Genomic DNA, 18,856 nt, shown 5'->3' with positions numbered 1-18,856 from the left:
ACAGTCCGCTCGTGTGTGGGCTTTCAGCGGACAGTTTCAGCGGACAGTCTGCTGAACAAAGTTTTTCGGAAATTCCGAAAAACTGTCCGCTGAAACTTTGTTTCAGCGAACAGTCCCCTCGTGTGTAGGCTTGTTCGTCAAACTAAGTTCCGCGCATGCTCAGAAAGGATTTACACGCCGAAGTTTGCATTGCAGTGTATAGGACGTCGTTTTCTAGTCCCGTCGTACGTGCCGTTCACGTCATCGCGCACGGTTTCAGCGGACTGTTCGTTCGTCGTGTGTGGCCAAGTCCGTCCATGCTAATTTTGAGCGGACTGTCCGCTGAAACTGTTTGACGGACAAAGTTGAGTGAACAGTCCCCGCGTGTGTACGCGGCCTCATTCTCAGAGCTGTGGTCATGTGGCGTAGAATCCCCAATCATGGGGATATTCTTATTTCTCTCCCTATGACATTCAGTCATAGTTTCCAGCAGCCTTTCTTCAGCTTGTATTGGAGTGACCTGGAGTAGATAGGGAGAGGGAGTTGCTGCTATTCTACTATACAGTGCTGCTGAACAGCACTATATTTACAGTCAGTGATAGACTTAGTCAGTGTATATTGGAGACTTGAGTAGAAAGGCAATGATCACACAGAATGTTTGCAGGGAGAGTTGCTGCTATACTACTACACCGTGCTGCTTATTAGTGCGTTGTTTACAGTCATTAATATACACAGTCAGTGTATGTTGGAAACTTGGAGTAGTTAGGGGGAGATCACACAGTCTGCAGGAAGAGATAGTTGCTGCTATAGTACTATAGTCATGAGAACCGGGGGGTGGGGGGAGTTGCTTGGGGGATTTGCCACCGACCACCTAAAGTTAAAAAGTTAAAGAAAGATGATAAGGTGGGGGGGGGGGGGGGGTGCTGCCGCCGACCAAGAGTTTCTGCTTAACTCTTGATGAGTCTCAGGGTGGAATGTTCGAGGGAGCAGCCGAGTAGTGCCAATGTCACTTTCTTTGAGTGACAGTGAAAGTCCTATGCAGTGTGCACCCGCCCTGCCAGTCCATCGCGCCAGAAGCTGTGGCGCGATGGACTGCGCCACAGAGGGAGTTTTTGGCAGCAAATGAAGCACCTCGTCTGCAATCTTCCCATATTGCACTGTGCCCGGCACCGGGACACAGTGCACATAAGGACCTTTTTAAAAAAAATAAGAAATTCTTAAAGGGACATGTTTAAATAAAACATTTTTTTTTTTACTGCCTGTGGGGGTGGGGGGCGGGTGACCCCTATGGACGGGTCACCACTGCGTTAAAACCTTATAGTTGGTTTCCTGTATCTTGGTGCATAGAGAGGACTTGAGGGATAAGTTTATCATGTTTTTTATTTGTGGTGCACTAAAAGTGCGGTGTAAATCTGTTTCCCTTTTCAGTATGCTAGATAGCACTGGCTGCTCGGGAGGGTATTGAGTAGCATGTGTGTTTTGGAAAGAACTTGAGATAGCGGTTCTAGTCCTGTGCAGTATTCCTCGAATGTGATTAGATGTCTTGCCCCCCCCGAGGATGCCCACACTGGACCACCAGGGACGCCACCAGACCACCAGGAGATGCCCAGCACCAGGTATGCCCCCTAGACCACCAGGGATGCCAGCCAGTGCCCATAATGAATGCCAATCAGTGCCCACAATGGGCATCACTGATTGGCATGCATTATTGTATGGCACTGATTGGCATCCATCCCTACAAAACTTTAAATTACAATGCCGCCTATCAGTGCCCATCCATGCCGCCTATCAGTGCCCATCCATGCCGCCTATCAGTGCCCATCCTGGCCGCCTATCAGTGCCCATCCTAGCCGCCTATCAGTGCCCATCCATGCCGCCTATCCATGCCCATCCCTGCCGCCTATCCATGCCGACCATCCATGACAATCCGTGCCACCTATCCATGACAATCCGTGCCACCTATCAGTGTCTATCTGTGTCGCATATCAGTGCCACCTATCAGTACCACTTCATTGGTGCCACCTCATTGGTGCCCATCAGTGCCACCTTATCAGTGCCCGTCAATGCAGCCCCGTCAGTGCCCATCAGTGAAGGAGAAAACTTACTTATTTACAAAGTTTTGTAACAAACAAAAATAAACATTTTTTTTTTCAAGATTTTCGGTCTTTTTTTATTTGTTTAGCAGAAAATAAAAATCCCAGAGGCGATCAAATACCACTAAAAGAAAGCTCTATTTGTGGGAACAAATTGATAAAAATTTAGTCATTTGTCATTCAAAGTGCGACAGCGCTGAAAGCTCAAAATTGGTCTGGGCAGGAAGGTGTATAAGTGCCTGGTATTGATGTGGTTAAGAAACAAATCCATTTTTAACCCTATAGTGAAAGACAAAAAACATATTGACGTTTTTAAAAGAATTGTCCTTGATGAACTCAAAGAACTAAAAATTAAGAAATGTGAAGAGCCTAAACATATCAAAAGTGGAATTCGGAAGCTCACAAAAAGAAAAGACAGTCATACGTCCAGCCGATAAAGGAGGATAGTGGTTCTCTCAAAAGAACATGCAAGTATGAACCTGCTCTTACAGGATGGAGAAACATATGTCCGTCTGTTAGGTAATCCCATGTTTAAGTGCAGGAAAGCACTTGAGCATGTTGTCCATTTGGGTTTGAAAAAAGATATACTTAAGAAAAAAGAAGCCAAATATCTGGTCCCAGAATCATGCAGAACACCGATTATATATTCACTGCCTAAAATTCATAAGGACAAGGACAATCCACCACCAAGGCCAATAGTGAATGGCATTGATTCACTTACAGCAAGAATAGGACAGTACATCGACCATTATCTGTAACCGGTCGTACAAAAAACACAGGCGTATTTACGCGATACTAAACACGTTTTGCAGTTATTAGAAGACATACCAACAGATGGAGGGCCATGGTGGCTAGCAACAGCCAACGTTTCTTCATTAAACTGATTATCTCACATCATCAAGCGTGCAAAGTGGTTAAGTGGGGACTTAGAAAATACACTTATATACCATGTACCCAAAGGAAATATCTTGTAAAATGCCTCGACTTCTGTCTCAAAAATAGTTATTTTTGGTTCAATCGTACCTACTATCATCAAAAAACCGGAGTAGCCATGTGAGCTAAATTTGCTCCCAGTGTGGCCGGTCTTTTTATGGGAGGAGGAAAGAGTTTTCACTATGATACCAGGCCAATTATTCATCTATATAAGATATATTGATGATGTTATTATCCTATGGAAAGGCGAACAAACAAGACTTAACAGTTTTTTGGAAGATCTTAATAAAAACGATAGAAACATCAAACTTTCATGGGAAATTAGCGATAAAACAATCACATTCCTCGATCTGGCAATTATGCAAGAGAATGGAAGACTCCTCTCTAAAACACACTTTAAGAGTGTGGATCGCAATAGTTATTTGCCGTTAAACAGCTGCCACCACAAAAATTGGCTTTATAACATACCAAAGGGCCAGATAATGTGGCTTAGATGCAATTGTACACAGAAGGAATCATTTAACAGACAAGCTAACATTATGAAACAGAAGTTTATAGAAAAAGGCTACGATGAGGATCATATTGAGAGAAGATTAATCGAGGTTGCAGAAATGGACCGTAAAGATTTGATTAAAGACAAATCAAACACTAAAGTAATGCAAGATACAGTACCAATTATCCTTGACTATAGCGCACAATATAAACAAGTTGAGAGGATTAATAAACGTAACTGGAACATATTGCGTGCTGACACATGCCTGCATGAAATTCTCCCCATCCGCCCGAAGTTTGTGTATAGAAGAGCACCAACCATTAGGGACAAAATTGTAAAAAAAATTCCAGATCCCCCAGGTAGAGGGCTGACATTTTTTACAGGAAAAGGCTTCTATCCCTGTAGAAAATGCTACGCATGTATTAGAACTAAACGCCCAAACGAAAGAAAGAAAGACTTTATTTCAATGAGTACCGGAGAGACCTATGAGATCAAGGAATTCATTTGCTGTAATACCATTGGGGCAGTATATGTCCTAGAATGCAGCTGCGGACTCCAATATGTAGGGACCACTCAGGGTTTGGATAAAGGAACATGTGCAGAACATAATAAAGGGTTTCGATAAGCGTAGTGTATCAAAACATTTTGCTACCCACCATTAAAAAAAATCCACACATCTGAAATTTTGGGGGATTTAACCATACGTGAAACATTGGCGTGGTGGGCACTAAGTGCTAACCCTAGGTCAGCTTGAATTGAAGTGGATCTTCACTTTAGACACCTTTGTGCCACAAGGCCTTAATGTCGAATTTAATCTTAATTGTTTTATTAGTAACTTTTAAATCTCTTATTTTCAACTAGATTTTAACTAGCCCTCTGAAGAGCGATTCACCTCCCTTTTCCCTCTCAATAGTTTTATCCTTTTCTGGGTCCCCTATTTTATTAATATTTTTTAATGGGTCCCTTTAAAAGGTATTTTAGTTTTATCTGCCCATCAATTGTCTTTATATAATTGTCAGGTCACCTTGAGGCGAGGTGACAGATGCACACCGTAGGGATCAGGAGTCCACCGCAAGGTTGTGGACCCTACGGCTGACTGCTGCGGACGGGAGACCGGTCCCACCGGGGTTAGAGTGTAAGATTCCCTGGGGCACGGAGTCTAAGAGCCAGCAGGTGTTCGCCAGAGCCTCGAGTGGTGAGGATGGACTTGGCTGCAACTGGCTCCAGGTCGCGACCCCCAGGGTCCCCCAGCTCACACCCACAGTAGGCAACTGGAGGATAGGGATGGTGAGGGACAAAGCCAAGGTCGGGGCCACAAGCAGACAGGGATAGTCAGGGACACGCCAAAAGGTCAGGATCACAGGCAAACAGGGATAGTCAAAGACATGCCAAAGTCGGTAATGGAACAACAGAAGAGCACACGGCAGATAACAGGAAGCTAAACACACAAAGGAATACACAATGGTTGATCAGCACTGTTGGCTTGCAGTGCACAGGTTAATATAAGGTTCCCTGATAGGGCCTGGGGTGGAGCCATGCTTAGAGGAGAGGTTATGAAAACCACCAGGTGGAAGTGGCTGGCCTCTTAGCCTGAACACATGAGGGGAGGTAAGCAAACAGGAAGATCACTGCATAACCATGACAATAATATTAAATAATGTTGATATTTTTTCTCTCTGTAATAAACGTCACTCCCAGTTTGCTATACGTATATATATATATATATATATATATTTTTTTTTTTTTTTTTTTAAACATTATATATTTTTTTTAGTTCACGGATCAGATTTTAAAGTTTTTTTTTATCATATTACTTTTTTATGCATCCGTATATTGAAATTTTTTGGTTTTAATATAACGTTTGTTTTTTTGTTTTTAGTATAGCTTACTTCCCCTTGTCGCTTTTAATTATTGAAATTATTCCTGAATAGGCAAGCCGAATTTATTTAGAAAGCATTTTATGAAATTATTCCTGAATAGGCAAGCCAAATTTATTTAGAAAGCATTTTACTGGCACCTATTGAGGTATTTTTGTGGCTGGGCCCTCCTTGCTTTGGCTGTCTAATTTTGGATGTTTACCACCATTAATATGGCCGCCAGAACATTTCCGGCGACCCATCCCTTTGTTGTATGGCCAGTCTGAGTATGCCACCGGATGTTTACATCCTTTCCACCATTAAGATGGCCGCCGGTCTACTTGCTCTATTGCTCTATTGTAATATGGCCGCCGTGTCATTTCCAGTGGTCAGGACTTCGGGAATATGGCCCGCCAAATTATGCAAATATAACACCAATATAAAGGACACTTTTACTGGCATCGGTTATCCCCTGATGAAGTCAAGTGACCCATGACGAACACGCGTCGGGACCGCTGCCGGGAGTGACGTTCGATCGAGCTCGTTGCTCGTTTATACACTGCTTGTTCCTCTATTTGTGAGTACCTGTTTTTAACCCTCTTTTCTAAATAAATATATGTTTCAAAATAGTACACCATGAGGCACTCCTCCTCTTTGCTTATACCCCTTTATGCAACATTGTGGTAAAACCTTCCACCCTGCCCATCCCGAGCATCCCTAGGCTATCCTTAAAGGGACCTCACGCCGCTGAAAATAGGCAGGAAAATACGTCCATCAGGACCTGGGGGACCACTATAAGAATCTTAAAGGGAAAGACTATTAAAGATCATAAAGATACATATATCCACGCTGTAATCTTACAGCAGTAAGGTAAGGGGACACCCATATACTTACCACGCAGGATTGCATGGGACACCCATCACCTATAGCACCTTTTGTTGATTGCTGTTTACAGGCACCAAGGACTTTTGGATTTTGGACAGAAATTATGAATGCACTTTGCACTTTAAGAGTGTTTTGTGTTGTTTTGGACATTGAATTGTTTTTTGTGGACTTATTTTATCATTGATTATTTGATTAATTTTTAACCATTGCTTACTTTTATTTGCATTGCTGTTTAATTTTTAATTTTTGCGGGGTTTTTTTGCACTTAATTTATGCACTGTTGGCACTTTGTGATTACACTTTATATAATCATATATTTTCCAGCACGCAGGCCTATTTTTTCTGGATTTTTTTTTCTGCTTCATTTGATAACCATACTTTTACACAACTTTTATTGGCCATTCTGGTATGCTGAAAATAGTCCTGCTTGCTTTTATAAGTTTTGCTACTTTCCAATATTATTTTATTTACTATATCTACTTTTTTTAGGATTATTTTGTACACTATTCTGGACACTATTGATTTTATTTGTATTTAGCACAGCGCACCACTATCTTTTTTAAATTCAGGAAATGTAGGGTTTTCACCATACTAGTGTCCCCATTGGAACATATCTGATTCCTATTCTGGGGACACTTTTGGAGATAATGGGAGACATAGACAGCTACAAAAACCTGACAGGCATTCAGATTGGTTGCCACTCTATCGAAAATTGGGTTGCCACCTTTTCTTCAAGTAAAACCCGAACACTTTAGCGACGCGCAGCTATTTTTTTTATAGTATAAATGTATAAACTATACATATATTCTGCAATTAAATAACATTTCTAATCATATGAAGTTAATCACAAGAGTCCCCCTTTACGTCAGAGTACACAGAGTCCCCCTTTTACATCTGAATCTACAGAGTCCCCCTTTTACATCTGAATCTACAGAGTTCCCCTTTTACATCTGAATCTACAGAGTTCCCCTTTTACATCTGAATCTACAGAGTTCCCCTTTTACATCTGAATCTACAGAGTTCCCCTTTTACATCTGAATCTACAGAGTTTCCCTTTTACATCTGAATCTACAGAGTTCCCCTTTTACATCTGAATCTACAGAGTTCCCCTTTTACATCTGAATCTACAGAGTTCCCCTTTTACATCTGAATCTACAGAGTTCCCCTTTTACATCTGAATCTACAGAGTTCCCCTTTTACATCTGAATCCGCAGAGTTCCCCTTTAACATCTGAACTCAAATATTCCCTTACACTGTAAGGGGGGACTCTGCAGACTCTGATGTAAGGGAGAACTCTGGGGACTCTAACATAATAGATGCTCTGGGAACCCTGATTTAATGGGGAACACAGAACTCTGATATAAAGGGGAACACTGAGAACTCTGATGTAAGGGGGAACACTGTGGCTTCTGGTGTAAAGGGAAACTCTGATGTAAGGGGTGCTCTGAGAACTCTGATTTACCTTAGTGTACTCACTCAGAGGCAGGAGGGAGACGGATGATGAGCTCACTCACCCCTTGGCAGTCAGAGCCTCTCATCCAGATGTATCTGAGGCTGCTGGACTTCAAATTTACAGCCCCCATTTTCCTTTTGTGAGGCACAGTGCTGGGGAGTAGAGTGTGGGCAGACACAGAGGGATAGGGGCGGGAGGGAGAGGAGCAAATTGAGGTGTGTGTGTGTGTGTGTGTTTGTGTTCGGGTGTGTGTGTGTGTGTGTGTGTGTTCGGGTGTGTTCGGGAGAGGCGGGTGTATTGTTAGTGTTGGCTTTGGGCAGTTTGAAAGAGAGTGTAACAGACACTCTCGGCTTAGACAGCTGCAGCCAGCGACACTCCCGGGAAGCCATCGTCCAATCTGAATAATGTGTTTGGGTTTCAGGCAGTTTGAGACCTGGACACATGGTTCCAAGCCCAAACTGGCCAGGTGAATCCCAGACAGGTGGCAACCCTAATTCAAAAATATATAAAAAAAAAAAAAAAAAAGAAAGAAAAGCTTTACTGTTAGTAATTTTCAAGCCAAAAGAATTATAAGAATTATTTTTCTTACATGCTTTTCAGAAGAACATTTACATTGCATTTGCGGTGTCATTTCAGTGAAAACAAAATAAATGATAGCTTTAATTGTGAGCTGCACTTCCCTCACTGACATGTAATATAATGAAGAAGCAGCAGGTGGCGCTGTGAGGTAACACATGGCTGCAGATCTGCTAGCAGCGTGTGATGGGTAAGTGACGTAATACGAGCGACAGAGGTCAGAGGGACGGAAAGAGCAGAGTAGAGAGACAGGGCAAGTTAGGCGTGCAGTGTGGAGGGGTTATTGTGTACATGACAATGAGGGGGACCTGTGGTGTACATGACAACGATGTGTGTCTTGTGTATGCAGCTGGCTAGTTCCTTATGCTGTGTATCACATTGAGATCTGATTCTCATCACCACCATGTGATAATCTTCTGCTATAGTGTATACATCCCACAAGATTCTATTCATATTCTATTCTATTATTTTACTTTAGGTGTAAAGATGTATTAATCAGATAATAAAAGGTGTCTTTGAATGTTGGTCTGAAAATAACTACAGTGCATCCGGAAAGTATTCACTTTTTCCACCTTTTTGTGACTCAGCAACATTACAGTGACTGGCCAGACCAGGTATGAACTTTACAGCATACAGTGCATCCGGAAAGTATAAACAGTGCTTCACTTTTTCCACATTTTGTTACGTTACAGCCTTATTCCAAAACTGATATTTTCCTCATAATTCTACAAACCATACCCCATAATGATAGTGAAAGAAGTTTGTTTGAAATCTTTGCAAATTTATTAAAAGTGGGGAAAAATAAATAAATCACATGTATGTAGTGGCCATAACCCGTTGCAAGGCGGCCTTGACTTAATGGGCTTACCGGTTACCTTCTCTTGGCCTGCTCTTCCATGTCTAGGGGTTCCCAGGGTTGATACCCAACAACTTAAACACTGACACAGATGAAGTCCTTGTTTAAAAGGGTTTATTTTTCAGTAAGAACTTTCAAATAACACAGTCTCTTAGGGAACAGAGGCCACAGGTGTACAACTCAGGCACCTTGAACTGCAAGTCTAGCAAAGTCTCTATTTCCACCCAGAGAGTAGCCACTCGCAGCTGGGTACTTCAAGGCTGAACAGATCTCTAGCCAGAGATCAAGGCAGTCAGCACGATGACTCAAACTTGATCAACTAAGGGTGAACAGGAACCTTTTTCCGCCGTACATGGAATGCTTCCCATATCCTCAGTGGTATTGGAAAAGCGTGAATTTGTCAATGTCTTCCCAACTCAGTAACCAGGCACTTCTCAGGATGCCTCTTGCCGGCCCTCCTCCAAAGAGTCCTCCCCCCGGTCACTTTCACGAGCTGTGGTGTCCCTCCAAGCCGAGAGCACACCCGGACACTTCGAATCCTCCCTCAGTTACTGCGCCTCGGACCAGCAGGTTCCGAGACTCTGAAACAGACGGATCCCCACCCCAGACCAGGCAGGTCCATCAGGGGCCATTAACAGGAACATGTTGCAGGATGTCAAACACACCGGGACCCCTCACAGGGCTACCCCTGTCCTGGAACCAGACCACATGGGTCTCACGAACATCTCTCTCCCTACCACGTGACCCACACCGCTTAAGTACCCCCTTCCCAGATTCCTCAGCGGGCCCCGGCACTCCCACTGATTGGCTCAGAGAAGGCCGATACCCAAACATCCAACCAGACCTGGTTCTGGCCTGTCATGTGCACCTCACTGTCCACATGACCAGGCAGAACTTCTAAACACATCCTGGCCAGACTGGTTTTAAGGCCCACCTATATAATCAACCCTCAGAACCTTTATTGTTCTGAGGCAAAAACTAAATTTACATGCGTATGACATTTTGTCCAAAATGTCATCCGCTACATGTACATAAGTATTCACAGCCTTTGCTCAATACCTGTTTGAAGCACCTTTGGCACCAATTACAGCCTCAAGTTTTTTTGAGTATGATGCTACAAGCTTGGCACACCTATTTTTGGGCAGTTTCTCCCATTCGTCTTTGCAGAACCTCTTAAGTTCTCCCAGGTTGGATGGGAAGTGTCAGTGCGCAGCCATTTTCAGATCTCTCAATCGGGTTAAAATCTGGGCTCTGGCTGGGCCACTCAAAGACATTCACAGAGTTGTCCCGTAGCCACTTGGCTGTGTGTTTAGGATCACTGTCTTGTTGGATGATGAACCTTCACCCCAGTCTGAGTTTCAGAGCACTCTGGAGCAGCTTTCCATCAAGGTTGTTGCTGTACATTGCTGCATTAATCTTTCTTTCAATCCTGACTAGGCTTCCAGTTCCTGCCGCTGAAAAACATGCCTATAGCAAGATGCTGCCACCACCATGCTTCACTGTAGGGATGATATTGGCCAGGTGATGAGCGGTGCCTGGTTTCCTCCAGACATAACGCGTGCCATTCAGGCCAAAGAGTTCAATCCTTTTTTTTTTTATTTTTGGTCTGAGAATCCTTCAGGTGCCTTTTGGCAAACTCAAGGCAGGCTTTCAGGTGCCTTTTACTGACAAGTGCCTTCCGTCTGGCCACTCTACCATACAGGCTTGATTGGTGGAGTGCTGCAGAGAGGGTTGTTCTTCTGAAAGGTTCTCCTCTCTCCACAGAGAAATGCTGGAGCTCTGTCAGAGTGACCATCGGGTTCTTGGTCACCTCCTGACTAAGGCTCTTCTCCAATCGCTCAGTTTGGCTGGGCGACCCACTCTAGGAAGAGTCCTGGTGGTTCAAAGCTTCTTCCATTTATGGATGATGGAGGCCAATGTGCTCACTGGGACCTTCAATGTTGCAGACATTTTTCTGTACCCTTCCCCATTGCGATCTGTGTCGCAATACAATACTGGCTCAGAGGTTTACAGACAATTCCTTGGATATCATCACTTGGTTTGTGCTCTGACATGCACTGTTAACTGTGGGACCTTATATGGACAGATGTGTGCCTTTCCAAATCATGTTCAATCACCTGAATTTACCACAAGTGGACTCCAATCAAGTTATAGAAACATCTCAAGGATGATCAGTGGGAACAGGCTTCAGGAAGAAAAAAAACGGCTGCACACCACAGGAACGTTCCAACGATTTTATTCCAAAAATAGCAAATGACAGCCAATAAAGACAGAGTGTCCGAACCCAGGAGGTGATGCGTGCGTTTCACACTGACCTCAAACCAAGGGAACAGGATGCACCTGAGCTAAATTTTGAGTGTCATGGCAAAGGCTGTAAATACTTTTGTACATTACTTATGATTTTTTTTTTCTTTATAAATTCGCTAAGATATAAACAAACCTTCTTTCATGTTGTCAATGTGGGGTATTATTTGTAGAATTTTGAGGAAAATATTGACTTTAATCCATTTTGGAATAAGGCTGTAACATAATAAAATGTGAAAAAAGTGAAGCGCTGTGAATACTTTACGGATGCACTGTATGCTGTCAATTACAGTGACTGGCCAGACCAGCTATGAATTGTTCTCCCAGACATGAAAAGGACTTGCAGCGATGCGAACATGTGCTGCGTAAAATGGTGAAGGCCAGATTCCACCCCCCATTGCTGATGTTAGAATCCACCTGTCCTTGGTTAGGGATTTTTGCAGTGCTAATTGCAATAACCTATAGCAGCCAATCCAAAATTATAATAAATATATGGTGAAATACAAGGAACTTTCTTCCTAATGCCAGCATGTTTTACTGTGGGCAACTGGCTGGGGTTCCTTTTTGGTCCCACAGCCTTTTGAGACCCGTGATGTGTCCCAGAAGGTTGTGGGGAGGGGAGGGAACTTTATGGTGGATACTGCAATTGGGAGCAGGTATCTGTCTTCTTCCCCCCCCGGCAAATAATAGAAGGGGGGTGGGCATAAAGCAGAACTTCCCCTGAAGTTGAGCATTAGTAGTATTAGGAGTACATAGGTGTCCACATTCCAGTACAAGAAATGAAACTATCCCCTCCTAGAGATATCTAGAGCCATAAATTCAATATAATTGATCTGAGGGTTATTCAAAGAGTGGCTTCTAGGTGCTGTACACTTTAACCCTCCCATATATGATAACTGGGCTCTTTTCATTGCACATTTTTATGCTCGTATTATTGACCTCACTCTGCTAAATCCAATGGTTACGGATAATCTTATGTTATGGAGCTCTAATTGTGAGCCAATGGTTAGGACATTGTAGCAATGCATGATAAAACATTTGAAGTGGCACTCCATGCACTTATTAGTATATTGTGGAGCCAGACATTTTGAATAGCACCGCAGTGTATATGCGGAGCGCAGTACAACATGGCACAAAAGCATGCAGAAGGAACTACATTTTCATATGTACTTTGCAACCCATTAAGTTTAGCAAACACAACCTACCTCAATGCAGAACAAAGTGTGTGTTGAAGCACACTGCATCCTACTACCCTGTTTCTCCAAAAATAAGCCCTACCCCGAAAATAAGACCTAGTTAGTCGTCGTAAAAACATGTAATCCGTTTTGTAAAAAGATTATATAATGTGCAGTGTGTCTCCTTTTGTAAATTTGTGGAAAATATTTTATTTACAGCACCTCATGTGACCCGCCAGAGATCTTCTCCTCTCCTTCCAGCAGATGTCAGCGGCCCCTCCCTCTGCAGTGCTCGAGTGTGAGTGTCCATCGGTGCTGTAACTATGGTATTTTCCACAATAAAGGTATGAACAAGCTCTAATCCAACCCAAGGAGACAAATTCTTGAAATGCCAAGTAAAATGGCTGAAATCTTCATCCATAATTATGTGTAATTATGTGTATTATGTACCCACCTCATTCTATCTAATTATGCCCTTGATCATTCAGAACAAAGTTGTATATCCCTTCTAAGGCTTGTTCACATGTGTGACTATTATTACTGCCTCTCTGAAAAGTGATCTGCTTTGGATCACTTCACAGGGCATTTAACAGGCAAGAAGGAGGCAGTCTGTTGCCTCCTCGTCACCTGTTTTAACCCCCAAAATGCCAACCAACATGCACATTGCATTTACCTGAGATCGGCAGGGATTCTGCCCACTAAATCCAAGATGCCGCTTTACTTTTGCCACAAAGCAAAGCTTCTCAGTTGCAGCATGTGTCCACCCCTTAAAGGCTTTATTTCTGTGTCTAGGTGGACAGTCAGGGGAAAGTAAAATTGCGTCTTAACTGCTTGCTTTTACCACCCATTGGTTGCCTGTGTGAGCAAGTCCTTAAAGGGATCCTGTGAGAAGGGAAATATGTGAGCTGCCATCACTGATTTGTTTTTAAATGCACAATCTCCAGAACTGTAACCCCAATCCTGGATTTAGAAAGCCAATTTAGACTTTTGTAATTTCCAGGTCCCACATTTTTATAGACATGGGTTTTTATTTTAGCTTCCCGTAAGGCTGTCACCTGAAAACTTGTAAAGTGATATGTAGCTCTGAGGGAAAGCTTTACACCAAGGATATGCAATTAGCAGGACCTCTAGCTGTTGCAAAACTACAAGTCCCATCATGCCTCTGGGTGTCATGCTTGTGGCTGTCAGTCTGGCTATGCCTCATGGGACTTGTAGTTCTGCAACAGCTGGAGGTCCTCTAATTGCATATCCTTGATATCCTTGCTTTACACCATCAAATGGGCAGCAGAAGGTTAGTCTTTCCAGCAGGTGTTTTAAAGCCCTGCTTTGTAGAGCTGCAAAGAATCATGGGCACTTATCAAAATCAGGTATATTGAGTGGAGTTGAGTTTAAACTGGTGTATTTATTTATCTTATCTTATTTTATTTTTAGATCAAGTTTGTCTTATCGCCATGTCTTCTGTCCAAGCCAAATGGATTGTAGGAAAAGTGATTGGCACAAGTATGGCAAAAACAGCAAAAGTCAGAGTGACAAGAATGGTGCTAGATAACTACTTACTAAAGGTAAATATGTGCATTTGTTTTGTTTTTCTCTCACCTGATGTAGTTTGTTGGGATGTTATTTATGTACATTGTAAATACTGAAAACCCGTACTGATTATTTAGATAATACAGATGCTCAGTAAAAGAATATGTTATTTATTACAGGTGTTTATATAGCAGCAATAATTTAGTTAGAGCTTTATAAATCCACTTCCCACCCAGCCAATGCACATATACGGCCGGGTGGGAGCCGTCTACTTCTGATAGGACGTTCAGGAACGTCCTTCAGAAGGAGCGCGATCGCGCGTGTGCCCGCGCAGCGGCTCGATCCCGATGTGCTCGTGTCACCCGGACACGGCGCATCTCAGATCGGCAGGAGGGCTCTGTGATTGGCCCTCCTGATCACATGACGGCCGTGTCCAATCACGGGCGTCATGTGATGTAAACAAACAGCCGGTTGCAAGACAATCGGCTCCTCCTCTCCTCACACAGAAGTCATCGCTGAGGAGAGGAGAGCAGATCGCTGCAACCGGCTGATGATCAGTGAGTATGAGCTGTTTTTCCAGCTTTTTACTCACTGATCATCAGTCTAGTGTAAACACACAACACACCACACAGTATAAACACAATGTCCCCACACATGTCCCCAAAATATACATGTCCCCAAATAATAAAAACACATGTCCCTAATAATAAAAATATGTCCCACTAAAATTACATGTCCCAATGATTATCTGCACACATATGTACATGATCATTTGCGTACATATGTCTGTGATCACACAAACCAATTATTATACACTTATCGGAATTTTTTTTACCAAAAACATGTAGCAGAATACATTTTGGCTTAAATTTATGACAAAATTTGATTTTATTGGATTTCTTTTAAAATAGAAAAAAGAAAATATTGGTTTTTTTCCAAATTTCCGCTTTTTTTGCGCTTATATCGCAAAAAATAAAAAACGGAGTCCTGAATAAATAACACCAAAATAAAGCTCTATTTGTGCGAACAAAATGATAAACATTTCATTTGGGTACAGTGTAGCATAACCGCGCAATTGTCACTGAAAGCGCTAGAGCGATGAAAGCTGAAAATTGGGCTGGGAAGGAAGGGGGCGAAAGTGCCCTGTATTGAAGTGGTTTATGTACATTCACATCAGTTCCTGCCCTCAAGGAGCTTACAGTCTAAGGTCCCTATCTCAAATGTGCACTATAAAGTGCTCCCTACAAAACACTTGGATACTCTCCTCTTCGCTGCACTGCCCTGTAGTAGTAGATTAAAATGAGTGTCACATTCTTCAACGCCACTTCCATACTGTGGTTGTCCTCCAATGACCCGTATGTATACACATTAGAAATGTAGACTCAATCAAATACTCCTCTTCTCAGGTCCTCCACTGGCGATCTTGGCTCTCATCCCCCCCCCCCCCCCTGCTAAGTGGCCCCATCGCAGGCTGCTTGAAATGGGAGCACTTGTGTGGGATTGATCCTTAGAAGCTCTCTTTGTGTCCATTACAGACAGAGCATGGCTCAGTCCTGCCCCTTGTGTTCTCTCCTCACAGGCTGTGTTAAGCAGCAGCAGGAGCCAGTAAGCAGCTAGCCTCTTCTCTTGGGCACAGTGCTGGATTGAGATTGAGCTTGGGTAAGTAAGGGGGGCAGGCTGCATACAGAAGTTGTTTTGATATAATGTAGAGCATGCATTAAAGTAAAAAACGTATGTTTTTGGAGCCAGTTTGAGGGGGCAGCAGTAGAGTCTGGGCCTTTTTCTCAGTCACTGCTATCTATTTTAAAGTGGAACTTTAGTCAGAAAATGGTCCTGATGGATTATTCAGGCTGACCTCTTTTGCAGGTAGAGCTATGTAAACCATTAAAAATAAGTGCATTTAGCTTTTACGCCTAAGCTTATTTCTGACATTTGTTGCTTACAAGTTAAAATCTGTACTTTTTGCTAGAAAATTACTTGGGAATCCCCTAAACATTATATATTTTTTTTAGCAGACTAAAACGGTGATCGTTGCAATATTTTATGTCACGCGGTATTTGTGCAGCGGCCTTTCAAACACATTTTTTTGGGAAAAAAGACACCTTTCATGAAAAAAAAAAGAAAAATAAACAGTAAAGTTAGCCTAATTTTTTTTGTATAATGTGAAAGATATTATGCTGAGTAAATAGATACCTAACATGTCATGCTTTAAAATTGCAAAAACTCGAGTAATGGCAATAAACTACGGTACCTAAAAATCTCCAGAATTTAACGGTTACCAGGTTAGCGTTATAGAGGAGGTCTTTTTGCTACATCTTTTGTTTACATTTGCGGGTGCGACTTATGTATGCATTTTGTTACCGGTGGGTGCTTTAACCACTTTCAGACCGGACCATTTTGCTGGTAAATGACCAGAGGTCTTTTTACACTTTGGCACTGCGCTGCTTTAACTGGTAATTGCGCGGTCATGCAATGTTGTACCCAAACAAAATTTGCGTCCTTTTCTTCCCACAAATAGAGCTTTCTTTTGATGGTATTTGATTGCCTCTGCGATTTTTATTTTTTGCGATATAAACGTAAAAAGACCGCAAATTTTGAAAAAAAATGATATTTTCTACTTTTTGTTATTAGAAAAATCCAATAAACTCAATTTTAGTCATACATTTAGGCCAAAATGTATTCAGCCACATGTCTTTGGTAAAAAAAAAGTCAATAATTGTATATTTATTGGTTTGCGCAAAAGTTGTCACATCTACAAACTAAGGTACGTTTTCTGGAATTTACGCAGCTTTTAGTTTACGACTGCCTATCTCATTTCTTGAGGTGCTAAAATGGCAGGGCAGTACAAAACCCCCCCAAATGACCCCATTTTGGAAAGTAGACCCCCTAAGGAAATTGATAAGAGGCATGTTGAGCCCATTGAATATTTTATTTTTTTGCCTCAAGCGATTGAATAATGACAAAAAAAAAAATTTTTTTTTTTTTTTACACAAAGTTGTCACTAAATGATATATTGCTCACACATGCTATGGGCGTATGTGAAATGACACCCCAAAATAAATTCTGCTGCTTCTCCTGAGTATGGGGATACCACATATGTGGGACTTTTTGGGAGCCTAGCCGCGTACGGGGCCCCGAAAACCAAGCACCGCCTTCAGGCTTTCTAAGGGCGTAAATTTTTGAGTTCACTTCTCACTACCTATTACAGTTTTGAAGGCCATAAAATGCCAAGATGGCACAAAACCCCCACAAATGACCCCATTTTAGAAAGTAGACACCCCAAGCTATTTGCTGAGAGGCATGTTGAGTTCATGGAATATTTTATATTTTGCCACAAGTTGCGGGAAAATTACAAACTTTTTTTTTTTTTTTTTTTTTTTAACAAAGTTGTCACTAAATGATATATTGCTCATGCATGCCATGGGCATATGTGAAATGACACCCCAAAATAAATTCTGCTGCTTCTCCTGAGTACGGGGATACCACATATGTGGGACTTTTTGGGAGCCTAGCCGCGTACGGGCCCCCGAAAACCAAGCACCGCCTTCAGGCTTTCTAAGGGCGTAAATTTTTGAGTTCACTTCTCACTACCTATTACAGTTTTGAAGGCCATAAAATGCCAAGATGGCACAAAACCCCCACAAATGACCCCATTTTAGAAAGTAGACACCCCAAGCTATTTGCTGAGAGGCATGTTGAGTCCATGGAATATTTTATATTTTGCCACAAGTTGCGGGAAAATTACAAACTTTTTTTTTTTTTTTTTCACAAAGTTGTCACTAAATGATATATTGCTCACGCATGCCATGGGCATATGTGAAATGACACCCCAAAATAAATTCTGCTGCTTCTCCTGAGTATGGGGATACCACATATGTGGGACTTTTTGGGAGCCTAGCCGCGTACGGGGCCCCGAAAACCAAGCACCGCCTTCAGGCTTTCTAAGGGCGTTACAGTTTTGAAGGCCATAAAATGCCAAGATGGCACAAACCCCCCCCAAATGACCCCATTTTGGAAAGTAGACACCCCTAAATTTAGGGGTACACTAGTGAGACTAGGTAATAAATGGCGGGTGCCCTGAAACTATAAAAAAATAACTAACCAACCAGCGTCACCTGTAACAGTTATATGGTGATCACTGGTGAAAGGGTTAACTAGGGGGCAATTAGGGGGCTTTATGCGGTAGTATATGGGGGTCCCTGGCGCTATAAAAAGCTGCAGCGAACCTAAATACCTACCTGCCTAACTAGCGTCACCTGTGACACTAATACAGCGATCAGAAAAACGATCGCTTATTAGGCTGGGTTCACACTGGAGCGATGCGGGAACGCCACGAATGCGCGGCGGGTTCCCGCATCGCATGCCTCCCGGCGGCAGTTCACACTGCCCTATGCGAACTGCTGGGAGTGTCAGTGAAATGTTACTGACACCCCCAGATCAGTTCGCATATCGCAGTGCTATCTGCAAACTCGGATCGCATGGTGTGAACACCCATGCGATCCGATTCTGCTGCGGGCCAAAAAAAGGGTCCCGTGCGAATTTGCGGCGGGTGCGGCGAATGGCTGAACTCGAATCGCACAGAGATCGGATGTGATTTGCACTGCAGTGCGGTGCGAATCACATCCGTTCTCATAAACCGCTGCAATGTGAACCCAGCCTTAGTGACACTGGCGACGGGGGGTGATCACGGGGTTAAACCTTTATTGGGGGGGTTAGGGGGGTACCT

At 42.8% G+C, this 18,856-nt stretch overlaps 1 long non-coding RNA gene across 1 annotated transcript; it reads left to right on the top strand.

The window, feature by feature from the left end:
* Positions 1 to 8,464: 8,464 nt before the first annotated feature.
* LOC143983059 (uncharacterized) lies at positions 8,465 to 14,060 on the top strand. Its single transcript, XR_013274560.1, has 3 exons — positions 8,465 to 8,521; positions 12,823 to 12,947; positions 14,035 to 14,060. It is a non-coding gene; the product is annotated as an uncharacterized LOC143983059 (long non-coding RNA).
* The last annotated feature ends 4,796 nt before the right edge of the window (positions 14,061 to 18,856 follow it).

The sequence above is a fragment of the Lithobates pipiens genome, unplaced genomic scaffold (assembly GCF_037356315.1).
Source record: "Lithobates pipiens isolate NorthernLeopardFrog02 unplaced genomic scaffold, aLitPip1_a1.2 Scaffold_16, whole genome shotgun sequence".
Classification (NCBI taxonomy): Eukaryota; Metazoa; Chordata; class Amphibia; order Anura; family Ranidae; genus Lithobates; species Lithobates pipiens.
The sequence above is the reverse complement of the archived record's forward strand: the minus strand, read 5'-3'. Positions and strand labels throughout refer to the sequence as shown.